This window comes from Dipodomys spectabilis, unplaced genomic scaffold, assembly GCF_019054845.1.
Source record: "Dipodomys spectabilis isolate Male_0828 unplaced genomic scaffold, ASM1905484v1 ptg000192l, whole genome shotgun sequence".
NCBI classification, from domain to species: Eukaryota; Metazoa; Chordata; class Mammalia; order Rodentia; family Heteromyidae; genus Dipodomys; species Dipodomys spectabilis.
In genome coordinates, this window is record NW_024870869.1 from 1,588,087 (window position 1) to 1,601,704 (window position 13,618).

The window sequence follows — 13,618 nt, forward strand, 5'->3', positions numbered from 1 at the left end:
TACACATCTGTTTGTTACTAGGGAGTCTTTCCTGACTTGTGCTTTTCACTTTTCCAAATGACTGGATGTGCAAGACAATAAAAGGAGTTCCTGAATTTTGCCAAGAGTGTGAATGACATGGCTGATTCAAGGCTGTTAACTATTTTCCACTTAAACACACAAGCAGTGGGCCAGGATTGGTGGCTCACACCTGTGATCTTAGCTAATAAGTAGGCTTAAATCTGGAGGATGGTGGCTCCTAGACCAGCCTAAGCAGAAAAGTCTTGAGATCCCACCTTCAAAATAATCACAAAAGAAGGGCTGGAAGTATGGCTTACGGTGAGCATACAATCTGAGCAAGAGCTATCATAGTGTAGGTCACCTTGGGCTGCTGGTAGCACAGGCCCTTTAGTCCCAGGTCTGTACTAATAACATCTCTTCAATTCCAACTTTATGTATGAGTGTGTATGTGTACAACTTCACATACTCATGCACTTGTTGTGTACACTGATAATATTAAGTTGCACGTGCTTATGTTGCAGAGACTTCAAACCAATTTGAATCTTTCCAAACACAATGAACCATCAAGAATTCTACCACTGAAACATTCAGTACAAAGATTCCACTTCCAAAATGCCATTTGGTTAGATGGTGTTTACCTATCCATATTTACTTAGTCTTTCCTCTAGTTGACCCTCATCCTCCCATACCATTGCACCTCCACACATTCCCCCAGATTATTGTTTACAATGATCTTAACAGTTTCCTGGAAATAAAGATTCTTTAGTGGTAGAATTAGCATTTAATTGTTAGCAAGTCACCTTCTTCAGTAATAACTCACAATGAGCTTAAAGATCTACCCTTAATCAGGTAGGGATAGGTGGACACAGCATAGTAAAATGGACAAAACAGCATTTCAATGCCAGGTGGAGCACTATGGGACCTGACCCAATACCATCATGTGCTAAACATGGACCTCCAAGGTGAGGGCAGAATACCCTCTTGTACTTATGGGACTCCTGGATATCAGGAAAGTAGGAGGCTGAGACCTGAGTCCAACCCTTACTCTTCTCAAATTGCTGGCGAAGTTTCAGAAAAACTCAGTAATCTGCCCAAGGAAGGTATGCTAGGCTACAGGTGAAGAAAGACAGGAGCCTAAAACGTAGCATGCAATTTCTGAGAAGACACCTTCATACTTACTAAGAACTTATGAGCTTATAGAAATGGATTGGTTGTGGTCAGACAGTGTGGGTATGCAAGCCAAGGAGGGGACTGACCACTTCCTTACAGTATCATCCTATAGTGACAAGAAGAGGAAAATAACCCCAAATGGGACTGCACTGGTCATCTACTTGATGTCAAAGTATTAGGGCTGAACAATACTGAGTGTTAACCTGGACTGCTGGTCAGAGAGCTGGAAAAGTAGGGAGTAGGATGTGAATTGAATGATAGAGGGATGAGTTGATGGAAAGAATTGTCAACTGCAACATCACATTCAGATCTACCAGAGATCTCTCATAAAGGGCCAATACAGTCAACCATGTGAACCCATTAGCACTGGTCATTCTTGTTTGCTAGCCAATCACTTTCTGACTTATCAGACATACACACACACCACAAATGGCCATGGTTTGGTGGACACAGAGGGCTAGAATATAAATGTCAGTAAATGCCTACATGTTAGCAGAGAGAATCAAGGTTTAGCCACCCTGCACTGTTCATTTCCAAGATTCTCAGCCTGTTAGGTCCTTGTGGCAAACTCAGTGCTCCAATGGGAATAGATGCTGCCTCCAGGCCTCCCTTTCGTATTCTCCAGGTCTCAGAAGTCCCCAAAAGGCTGGTCTGGAAGTGTGGGGGAATAATGCAGGCAAAGCCCAAGTGTTGGAGGCTCCAATTCATAGCAATGATAGGGTGATGCAGAGCTCTGGATTGTGTTGTGCCTCCAAGGGAAGGAGGCACTGTTGGCACATGAGTGCATCAGGGCTTCCTGATCCTCCCTGCCCAACAGCAGCTGTTCTGGATTGAGCAGCACACTGGGATGGGGTATGAGGCACCCTGGGGACAAGTACCCACCAGTAGAGGGATGGATAGGGCAGGTAAATCTACAGACAACAGTGCCAGTACTGGGGAGCTGTGCTCTTTTATCAACTTCTCCACATTTCAGTTTTCAAAAACAACTTAGACGTTAGAGTAAGTTTCAACCTATGGAAAATTTACACAAGTGTGTTTCCCTCACTGCCCTAGCTCTCCCTTGATTCACATGTCATAAAACATATTATTCAAAGTCAGAACATTTCCACTGAAGCCATATTAGTCATTAAACACAAACCTCATACCAACCTCAACATTGCCTCCTTCTGCCCTTCTCTCACTCAGGAGGCCATCTGGTCCTGCAGATCATTGCTCTCCTCCCCTTTGAGGGGCCAAAGTTCCAACCAAACCTCCATCCTTGGCCATTGTGAGGGGTTCTGCTCAGCATTTGCTGTCTTGGTAGACATAGATTGAGGGATGTCGACGGACTGTTCCTCTTTGGCAGGAGCCTACAGAGCAACAGATGCTGCAGCCATCTCAGTGAATCACACTGGGGCACCGAGATCACCATGCTTACCCTTGTTCATGGTACTCGTGTTAGAACTCAGAGTACTGTACTTGCTAGGTAGGTGAGCTATATGCCTATTTTGTGCTGGTCATTTTTTAGTTATGGTCTTGCTTCTTATCCAGGTACATGCCTGGGCCTGGACTCACCTATTTTAAGCTTCCTGTTGTAGTGAAGTTGATATTCATTGCTAGCTTAAGAGGAGATGTCACCCAGTTTTTGGCCTGGGCTGGCCCTGAATAATGATCATCCAAATCTCAGCATCTTAAATAGTTAGGAATACACATGTGACTTCCAGCTCCAATGTGCCTTCCTTCTCAACCCTACCAACTCAGCAGTGACTGACAGCTTGCTCTCCTCAGTTACTCTTACCCTCTGGAATTTCAGAGAGGAGTCACGCATTTTCTTTTTCATTGTACCCTAATTGCTCCCAAGATTGCTCCTGAAATTGTACTATCTCCCCTCATTGTAGGCTCCCCAAGGAAGTGATACCTTTGGATACTGGATATTTCTACATGAGGAGGTAAACTTAGCTGTGAACCCCAAAGGGAGATCCTGTTATTTCAGTTGTGGGCTGTCAGTTCCTTCTGCAACTCCCTCAGCTACAGTCATTTTCCATGACACAATGGTCTTCCTACACTCCCCACACTGATGGGTACAAAGACAGCATCATGCCAATTGGCCAGGTCAAACTATGGGACACTCAGTGGTGGAGCTGGAGGAGTTGCACTTGTCCCCTATCCAATCTGACATCCAGTCCCTCCCTTCAACAGAATTCAATCTCTGTGCATTCTCCTCTCTGCCAACACTCTCAGTCTGTCTCTAGAACTAAGGAACAAGGTATATGTAATTGAGAAACCACAAACACAATCTCTCATCATGAATGGACCAATTTAAATAGTGAAAAAAATGAACCACAAAATTATACTGAACCCCTCTCCCCGCTTCTTTTATTTGTGCAAGTTTGCTCCCTAATTGCTCTTGTGTGTTTGTTGGGGAAGGTGTGTGGGTACGGGTGTGGGGGACATTGTGTATAATAGGATTGAACTCAGGGCCTTTGGCTCTTAACCTGGCTCTTTTTGTTCAAAGCTGGCACTCTACCATTCCAGCCACTGATCCCTAGTGGCTTTTTCCAAGCTAATTGCAATAAGAATCTCTTGGGTTTCTCTGCCTACACTGGCTTCAAACTGCAATTCTGGTATCAGCCTCCCAAAAGGCTAGTATTACAGGTGTGTGTGAGCAACTAGTGCATGGCCTCCCACTGCCACTTTAAAAGGGCAGCTTTTAAAGTGAAGTAAAAGAAAATTCTTGATTGAAAACTGGATATCAGTGTGATTTAGGTAAATCTGGAGGCTCCTCATGGGAGGAAAGGCCTTCTCCTTGGAAGTATTACAGCACTACATGAACCAAGTAGGTTTGATGAAATGTCCCCAGAGAACACACAAGATACCCTGAGTGGAACAACACCCAAAGCACAGGTTCTTAGGACATTGTCTAAAATAAGTTTTTAACCAAGGTACTCACAGATGTGCCTCCTATATCCTTGGGAAAGATACCAGTAGAGCAGCCATCTGAATCCTGTCCTACGGGTGTACAGGGTATTTGGAACCAAGCCTTTTCCTTAGTCCAAACCACATCACAAAGAGACAATATGGATGCTTCTAGTCCAATGGCTGGGCCCTTTACTGCTACAAAATTAGGCTTCTTAGACTGGATGAAAGTATTCACTAAGTTTCTAAAGTTAAAAACAATACACAGGGAACAAGTAAAAACATTGCATATGTGAGCAGATGACAAAAATATATTCTAGATTGGAAGTTGCCAAGCAGAAACTGTGCAAATCATAAAAACTAAGATTTCTTAAAAAGCCTCCTCCCAGAAAAGGTAGACTGTGGATCTACCTGCTGCAGGTTGTAAAGGCTTACCTACAGCCTGGATATTACACAGGTGTGGCTGCTGCCACCGGTTGTAGGTGACATAGCCAGAACGGCTTTCGTATTTACAGTGGCTCTTGGCCACTCTGACTATTGCATATAGCCTTTCCAACTTTTTCTCTTTGAAGACCCAAAGATCATACTGATTTCAGGGAGTTCTTTTTTTTTTTTTAGGGAGTTCTTGTATCCAAGAAAAAGGAAAATTCAGAGTGAACTTGGCACTAAGATTGTCTGGTACTGACTGAAGGGTTATTGACCAAGGGATATAACCTGCCCCTGCAAGGAGACTTTACACATTGAATTGGAAACACGTATTTTCTAAGGTCTTATAAACTGGACTAAATTAACTTATGGACATGGAGATAAGCAAATTTAAGACATAAGGTTGGAAAGAAAGATCAGCAAGCATCTCAATGCCTGTATCCCATTATGTGTTGGTGGATGCTACTGCCACAGGAAATTGGAGAGCAAAGCAGACATGGGAGAGGGTGGCCTTTGCAGGGGACAAGCACTTGCCATAAAACACAGCCAATGCTGTGCTGGAATTTGTTTTATAGGCTTTGTAGTTCCAGGGAGGTTGATGCTATACTATATAGGGAATCTGCTTCTTCCTCCCTACCATACAGCTGATTCTGTTTTCAGAGGTAGTTTCTTGTTCTGATTTCACACAGTAGATCAAAGCATAAACTTATACCTACATACATATAAAGTTATTCTTTATAGGTAGTTTGAGCCTGATCATTGAAGAATAACTACGACTTTTCATATGCAGAGTTCTAAGCCAGGGCTTGACTGACAACAGCTATTGAAGCACTTGCTACTAGTTCCTCATCCTCTGAATACTATCAGATGGAATATAGTGCTGCATCTCCCCTCCCCCCTCCCTCCCCCCACCCCACCCCTCTGCAAGTCCTGCAGTTGAACTCAGGGTCTTCTGCTTAGTTGGCTGGCACTTGACTACTTGAATCACACTTTCAGTTCTGTTTGTACTAATCATTGGAGGCCCAATTTTAACAGACTTTTCTAATTGATCTGGTCTTAACACAAATCCTCTGGATGTATCTCAGACTTTTGAGTAGCTAGAATTACAAGTGTGAGTCAATGCTTCCAGCTAGATTATATTGTAAGGAGGGAGGTTGGGAGGTTTGTAAGGAACACAGGAGAACAGGGCTTATAGATGCAGATTCCAGCAATTGGTGTGAGATGTTGTCTGTTAGGTGAGGCCGACCTCATCTCAGCCTTGCCAATTGCCCCCAAGGTAAGTTATGTTTTGCATTATGCAAGAATTGATCCTTTAAAAGAACAAGCTGCACTAATATCTAAGGTTTCTAAATGAGATGGCCCAAGGCATTATTTGAAAGCTCACAATGGAGTTTAACGATAAAGCTCTGGTACATGAACACATAAGAATCAAAAACTGTCCACGATTCCATGCTTCTCCCATGATATATTTGTACATATATAAAAAATTCTCATCTCAAGCCCAAAGAAACACAGGTCCCATGGTTTCCCTTATTTGCAATGACTAGTATATGTCTGAGACAAGCAGAAATGTTCAGAGGTGAAATGAACCCCAAGATAAGGACTCACATTTTTTTTCTTTCTTGCTATTGTTTTAAACATATTTATAAGATGATTGCTTTGTGGTTTTTTATGTCCCTCCTCCTCAGTATAAACCCTGTTTTCACTGTATTTGATGTTGCTATAATTTGTGGAGGGGAAGGGAAAAAACAAATTGTTTAAACAGGGATACAGATGGACCCATTGCAACAATGAGATGTACAAGACGTTATGTCGAAAAACAAACTTTACAACTCTGGTGTGGTATGGGGAGGGAGATGGGAAGGGATGGTAAGGGGAAACAAAGGAGGAGGGAACAATGCTTGATAAGAAATGTACTCATTTGGGCTGGGAAGGTGGCTCAGTGGTACAGTGCTTGCCTTGCATGCATGAGGCCCTGGTTTGATTCCTCAGCACCACAGAAGCAGAAATAAAAAGCTGGAAGTGGTGCTGTGGCTCAAGAGGTTGAGCGCTAGCCTTGAGGGGAAGAGCTGAGGGACAGTGACCAGGCCCAGAGTTCAGGCCCATGACCGGACTCCCCAACCCCCAAAAAAGAAATGTACTCATTACCTTGCTCATGTAATTGTAACCCCTCTGTACTACATTTTCAAGATTAAAAAAAAAATTCTGGTTTCAAAGTCTTTGAGGAAAATCAATACGAGGATTTCAATAGGATTGATATATTGTTTTATAACTGGAATTTCAATTTTTGCCTGGAATGGTAATAATGTCAAATGAAATTATGTCTCTATTTCAGAGGTCCATGCTAAATTCACCAGCAGCCCTGCTCAGAGGAAGGGTGCAATGATGATGTGTAAACTCATTTGTAAACATGAGTTGAACAGAAACTCAGTTTGTTAAAACACAGCCACCCACCAAATCTTTGTAGAAATGACCTGTCAGGAGAGACCTCTCCGGTCCACAAAGCTGTACGATCATGTACTACAAAAGTCCAGCGGCAGTGTGGCTAGTGGTAGGAGATCATGATGGACCTAAAGAGGAAATGTGTACAGTTTTGTTAAGTAAGTATACATGTGGTTGTGTTTGCTAGCCATGGGGCTTGAACATAGGGCCTGTGCACTGTCTCTCAGCCTCTTTGTGCTCAAGGCTAGTGTTCTACCAACTAAATCCCAACACCACTTCCAGCTTTTTCTTAGTAGTTTATTGGAGATAAGGGTCTCATGGACTTTCTTGTCTCAGCTGGCTTCAAACTGCAATCCTCAGATTTCAGCCCCCTGAGTAGCTAGGATTACAGGCATGAACCAGCAGGCTCCTGGTTTTTATACTTATCCTTTAAAACTTAAAATGAAAGCCCATAAACATTAAGAGGTGTACAATGCAGCATACTCAATTTGTATTTGTTCCCACTGGATCATCTGTGAACTGAGTTAAAGGCTGTCTTAGATATGGAAGGGAAGGAAAGATTTTCCACAAAGTTAGTTTTTGAAGACATTATTATTCAATAGAATTCCTTCTGAGAAGACACTTGACAAGATCAGATGTTAGGTCAAACCCTCATGGAATGGTGTAGGAATTGTCTGGGGAAACCAGGCAACAAAATTTGAATTAGGAGGTAATGTGCTTCCTTCCTCAGCTTACTCAGCTTTATTATCTGAAGAAGAAAGGAATGAGTAGGAAGAGGTCAAGTTCTAGGGCCAGTTTATGGGTTTGTTTTGTTCTCTCTCCAAATCCTGTAAGATAGGAGTGCTGAGTAATAGCCTCTTCCTTTGGAAAGTCCCCACATTATCTCACTCTATCATGAGAGGAGACCTCACTTCTGTGGAGATAAGCTTGCTCTTGGGTCCTTCAGACACATAGTATGCAGACATCAAAAGTCCAATGCTATAAAGGGAACCCAAGATACTCAGTTTTATCAATGATGTAAGGGCCATTTCATGACAATGAATCTGCAAACTGGGTATCATCAATTCCAATAGTGGAAATAGCAGCCCTGGACAGTGGATGATGTAAGATGTTAATTGATCTCCATTCTCACTTCCCTTTCCTTCCATTCTGAATATTTGCCACAATGAAGAGTTTTGCCTCAAAAAGTTTAAGGAATTTGAGTCATGATACCACAGAAACAGGCAAAAATATAATACATAGAAAGATTGTTTTGTGTAATGTCCCTCATAGGCATATGAAGTTAATTTAAATAAACTGAGTAAGAGAAAGGTTAAGTGAAACAGCTTTAAATAAGTAGTTTTTTCTGATTCTCCCATATTCCATTAAGCAAAATTATCACTGATAAAAATGCATTTACTCAAAGCAGCAGCAATGCAGGTTTCACAGAAGCACAATGTTTCGGTTTCCTATAATATCAGTTGAGCCTTCTGTGGGATCTAGGAGAAGGACATGGCATTGTGAGGCTGGGAGAAATAATAGGAGTGAGGATCTGATGAAAACAAGCATCTAAAATCACCTAAAAGTGCAAGAGATGAAGTTTCTACTTAAATATCTGTATCTATCTTTTCTCTTTCTCTAATACTAGTACTATAAGCCTCAGCCACTGTCAAGGGCAGAGACTGGATACCTGAGGAGGGAGCAGACTGGAGAGCAGCAAGATTGGTAAAAAAAAAAAAAGCTCTAAGATGCACAGGAGAGGACTCAGGTGGTCTCACAGAAGATGTACAAAGTCACCACTGAAGACAATGGCATGTGTGTGTGTTTGTGTATGTGTGTGTGTGTGTGTGTGTGTGTAAAAAGTGAGGCTTAAAGTCATGCAACATATCCTGAACTATGATTTAACAATGAGCAGTGTCACACATTGATATGAGGTTCTGATAATCTAGAGCAGAATTATGTCCACTGATGAAGGTTTGTAATTTCAAGTCAAGTAAGAAAGCAGTGCCTTCTAGCACCACAAAACTCCAATCTGAGAACTCAGAATAATAATGGGATTATAATATTTAATGGGATTATAATATTTCAGACCATAGGTATGTTATTCTGGGGAATAACAGAGATGGGGGGGATTGAGATCCAAGGCTAGTCTAGGCAATGTGTTAGCAAGCAGACCTTATCTCAACAAATTCTTCTGGCTAGGTGGTTCATTCCTGAAATCCCAGCTCTGTGGGAGGTGTACGTGAGGGAAGAGCAAAGCCCAAAAATTACTTAAAATACTTAAAGCAAGAAGGGGGCAGGAGGTGGTAGAATGCATGTTAGCATGTATGAGGCTTTGAGTCCAATCAAACGATAATACTATTAAAACAACCCAACAGATGTAAGATGTGCTCATTAGCTGGATTCAGCTTTTTTCCTCTCTACTAGAAATATTTAGAATTTGGGGAAGCATAGGAGAAGTGTACAGCACAAGTACCATGCAGCTGTACATTATCTATACAGCACTCTTAGCCAACATGCTGAGCACTTGCTGGGTTTCAGTTGTTGGCCTCTGATAAGCAGTCATTAATATCAGACTCACAGAAAGAGCAGATGAGTTAATCGAGTCAACTGACTTAAATGACTGACATTGAAGCCTATGCAGGGCTGTGATCTTCAGTTCTAGTACTTGGAAAACTAACCCCAACCCTGATGCAAACATATTGGCTCTGCAAACCTGATTGCATCTGCCATCTTGGTGCCTTTTCTCTTTCTATCATCTGTGAGATGGTCTATGAAGTAAGTTAAATCCAGGCCACAATAGAAGACGCTGCCCAGTGCACTGAGATACACCTGCTGTCATCGGCAGTGGCTGTTTTCAGGGCACTCTGGACTTCTTTTATCACCTGGAAGTCACCATAAGTTCCAATGATAAGAACCACTTTGGGTACAGACTACTATAAGCGTTTTACTAGTCGACAAACTAGACTACAGAAAACTCATGCCCAGACTGATGTGCTTTGCTTTGCATAGAACAGCAATAAACAGTCTGTACATTGCTTATTTTCTGGAAGGAGAGACATATGTGCTGGGGACAAAATACACTGTAACTATGAAACAAGAGGAATAGCATAGGAAAAGAAAGACCCATCTGTACGGTATTTTCACAATAATAATAATAAGAAGAAGAAGAAGAAGAAGAAAGCCTTTGTTTCTCTGAAGGTTACAAGAAATGGGTATTTCTGCAGTTTGAACAGCAGGTGGCACTTTTAACTACTTTACAAGTGAGTCCAGTCTGTTTGTTGTTGTTTTTGTTATTGTTGTTGCTGATTTAGCTTAGGATAGAAACCTAAGTGATATGGTGAGAGGGCACAAAATCATTTAAAATGATCTTGGAAACATTAAAAAACCTCACCAGTGAACAGATTGCAGTCTAAAAATGTACCAAAAATCAAGCCCTGAACTTGTTCTGTATGAGTGTAGCTAGCACACAGACCTTCTGTAGGTAGCTTTCCTTGTCTGGAACAACCTACTCAAGCTGTGTACAAAGGAAAAGAAACAATACTAAAACTTAAAATTTGGAAATGCCCAGTGCAAGTTGAGATGTATGCATTTCTAGAGTCTTCCTAGCACTAAGGGCTTTTGAACAACAATCTCTCCAACAACAATCTCCTTGGCCTTTGCAAGCTGCCTTTTCAGGTATTAGTCAATATGCATGCATAGAAAGCCCCCTTGCTGTGTGCTCTGCCACAACACTAAGACCATCAGTGTTGTAGGATGATGGGGAAACTTCTCCCAGGACAGAATGTGGCCATTGTTATGTTTAGCAAATAATTAACCTGTCAAACTGGGCACCAGTGGCCCTTGACTGTAAACCTAGCTACACAGGAGGCAGAGATATGAGTATGCCAGTAAAAAACCAGCTTGGGCAGGAAAGGCCTTGAGACACTTATCTCCAAGAAACCACCAGAAAACTGGAAGTGGCACTGTGGCTCAAGTGATAGAGAGCTAGACTTGAGCTGAAGAACAGAGAGACAGCCCCTAGGCCTAGAGTTCAAGTCCCATGACTGACAAAATAAAGGAAAAAAAAGTAAAAGAAAGAAAGAAAGAAAGGGAAAAAGGAAAGAGAGAGAGAGAGAGAGAGAGAAGAAAGAAAGAAAGAAAGAAAGAAAGAAAGAAAGAAAGAAAGAAAGAAAGAAAGAAAGAAAGAAAGAAAGAAAGAAAAAAGAAAGAAAGAAAGAAAGAAAGAAAAAGAAAGAAAGAAAGAAAGAAAAAAGAAAAAGTCGAAAGAAAAAAACCTGTCATGATGAGAGATATGGCAAAGCTCCAGCCTCTGCAGATAAAGACATCCTGACCTGGGAGATGGCTCAAAAACAGAGGCACTGTTATCTTTTCCTGGTAAGAACCAAAGCTCCCACTGGAGCCCATACCATTAGAATGGAGCAGATTCCCAGCACATGCCTACAGCCCCAAGTCAGTGTGGCCAGAGTGATTAGCAGCCAAGCTTCCAAGTCCCCTTTGATTCCTGCCTCCTGGGCACATTGTGGGCCAGCTCAGAAGGAGGTTTCAGAAGAGCATAAAGAGCCATGAAGCAAAGCAGTCGTGTAGAAACACAAAGCACATGACTCTCACCCCTGGTCTTCCAGAGTTATTCTCAGATTATTTTGTGGATAAGAAGATGTGAGTGAATCATCTTGCTTCCTGAAAAATATCTCTGTATAGGTAGGCATTCTTTGCCTCACACTGAAAGGCAACCACTTGTCCAAAGGCTGGTCTCATCTGTGGCCAATAAATTTCCTTTTCCCGGCCATCATCCCTTTAACAGACATCTGTATGTTGGCTGATAGCACATCCATGAATGGAGATGTACCTGCGAAGGTTTTGAAACCATAGTGGTCCATGATGTCCTATCACCATTTCTCTCCCACTGTCATCTCAGAATTAGACCAGAAGCTGGTTGCAATCACAGCACATATCAACACAAGACTGTCAATACCTGAACCTTGTCAAAGTCTACTTCAAAGATACCTTTCAGTTTCAATCTATGTCTGACAGAGTATCTACCCCCTACTTTTTTGGTCTAGGATATATGGAGCTATAAACTGGGAGACTTAGAGAATAAGATTAGAGAGAATGGGTCTCCTGGACAGGATCTGCTATAGGTATGACAAGTTGGAAGGAAAAAGAAGCAGCATAAGGAAATATTAACATGGCCAAAGTGGTCAAAAGACATCTCTCCAATGCAAGAATGTGTTTCTGACAAACTTGTTCTTGTTGGGCCATGACCTGGTATGGTGGTGCCACTTTACACTCTGGTCCCAATAGAGTAACATACATGTCATGGCTTCTTCCTTCCACGGCCTAGGCTGACTACCAGAGGTTCATTCCCTGTTTTTACCTCTGCTTTCTAAAAGGGTACACACATCAAGGGGCTCTCTTCTTTCCCCCTACAAATATTCTACCAATGTTCCCTCATTTCACAACTCCTCATTGCCAATCTAGGTGCTGCTGTTCTATGAGTCCTAATGTATCCTCTCCTGAGCCTAACATTTGTTGCCTTTCCTCCTTTTGGTGCTAGGGACTGAACTGAGAGTCATGTGCATGCCAGGGATGTACTCTACTACTGAGCTGCATCTTCACCTCTGAACTTTGTTTATCATACTTGTCAAGAACTCTATTAAGTATTTGATACAATTACTAAGGTACATGAGAATAAGGGAGATGCTGCACTTAGCAATTGGACAAAAAATCACTGATCTATAGGAATCACCTCCACATTAGCTTGTGTGGCAATGAATGCAGAGCTCTGGCTAGGAGAAAACAAAAGTCATGCCTGAGAAATACATGGTGGTCTACTGGTAAAATTATCAACAGGAGTTTTCTAAGGAGTGAGGCATGAGTCATTAATTATGAACCAAGAACTACTTCTTCAAAAGTGTAAAGAAATAAGCCAAAGCCACCAGAAAAGACTCATGAAAAGACTCATAAATGGGTACTTAAGAGAAAACAAAAATGTTCTTAGTCAAACACTGGTAGATAGGATGGGTGGTGCCTCCATCACAGCTTGGCCTCAATCCTTAACCCACTGAGGAATGAGAGTGCCTTGGCCAGGCCTGCCTTCAGTTCTGACCCAGCAGCCTTAGAAGATTTGGGTTCATCCAACCTGGTCAGTTCTAGGACTAGAGACCCAGGGGTATCAGTACTTACTCCATAGGACTCCCACAATGGAAGCTATTTGCACTTTGATCTCCCTGGGGCAAGGACACAAAATAACCTGCTTCTAGTCACAGATCACTCTCTGGGACAGTTTACTTTCTAATGAGTGAGACCAGCTTGGCTTAAAGATCTCTATCCCACCCCTCCCTACCCTACCCCAACCTCAGGCCTGGTAGAGGAAAACTTACGGAACTTACCATCTCCCAACTTTACTAGCAACAAGGTACTTGCACCTCACCCAGAAGTACCTTTTCCTTAGAGCTTTCTATAAGTTGCAGTATTCCCATAGCCCTTTTTCTGAAGAAAAAGGTACTCTTACAGGTTATTGGTGGCCATGGAGGAATGCTTGGCACAGACAACCTGCCTGGAGCCTCACTGAAAGAAGAGTGAAAGATTCTGGCAAAAAGAACCAGTGATTGATTTGGCCTCCAGTGAAAACAGAAGTGTTCACCCTCTTCCTGGCCATTGTAGGTTCTAAGCAATTGAGATTTCTGTTTCACTCATGTAAAGT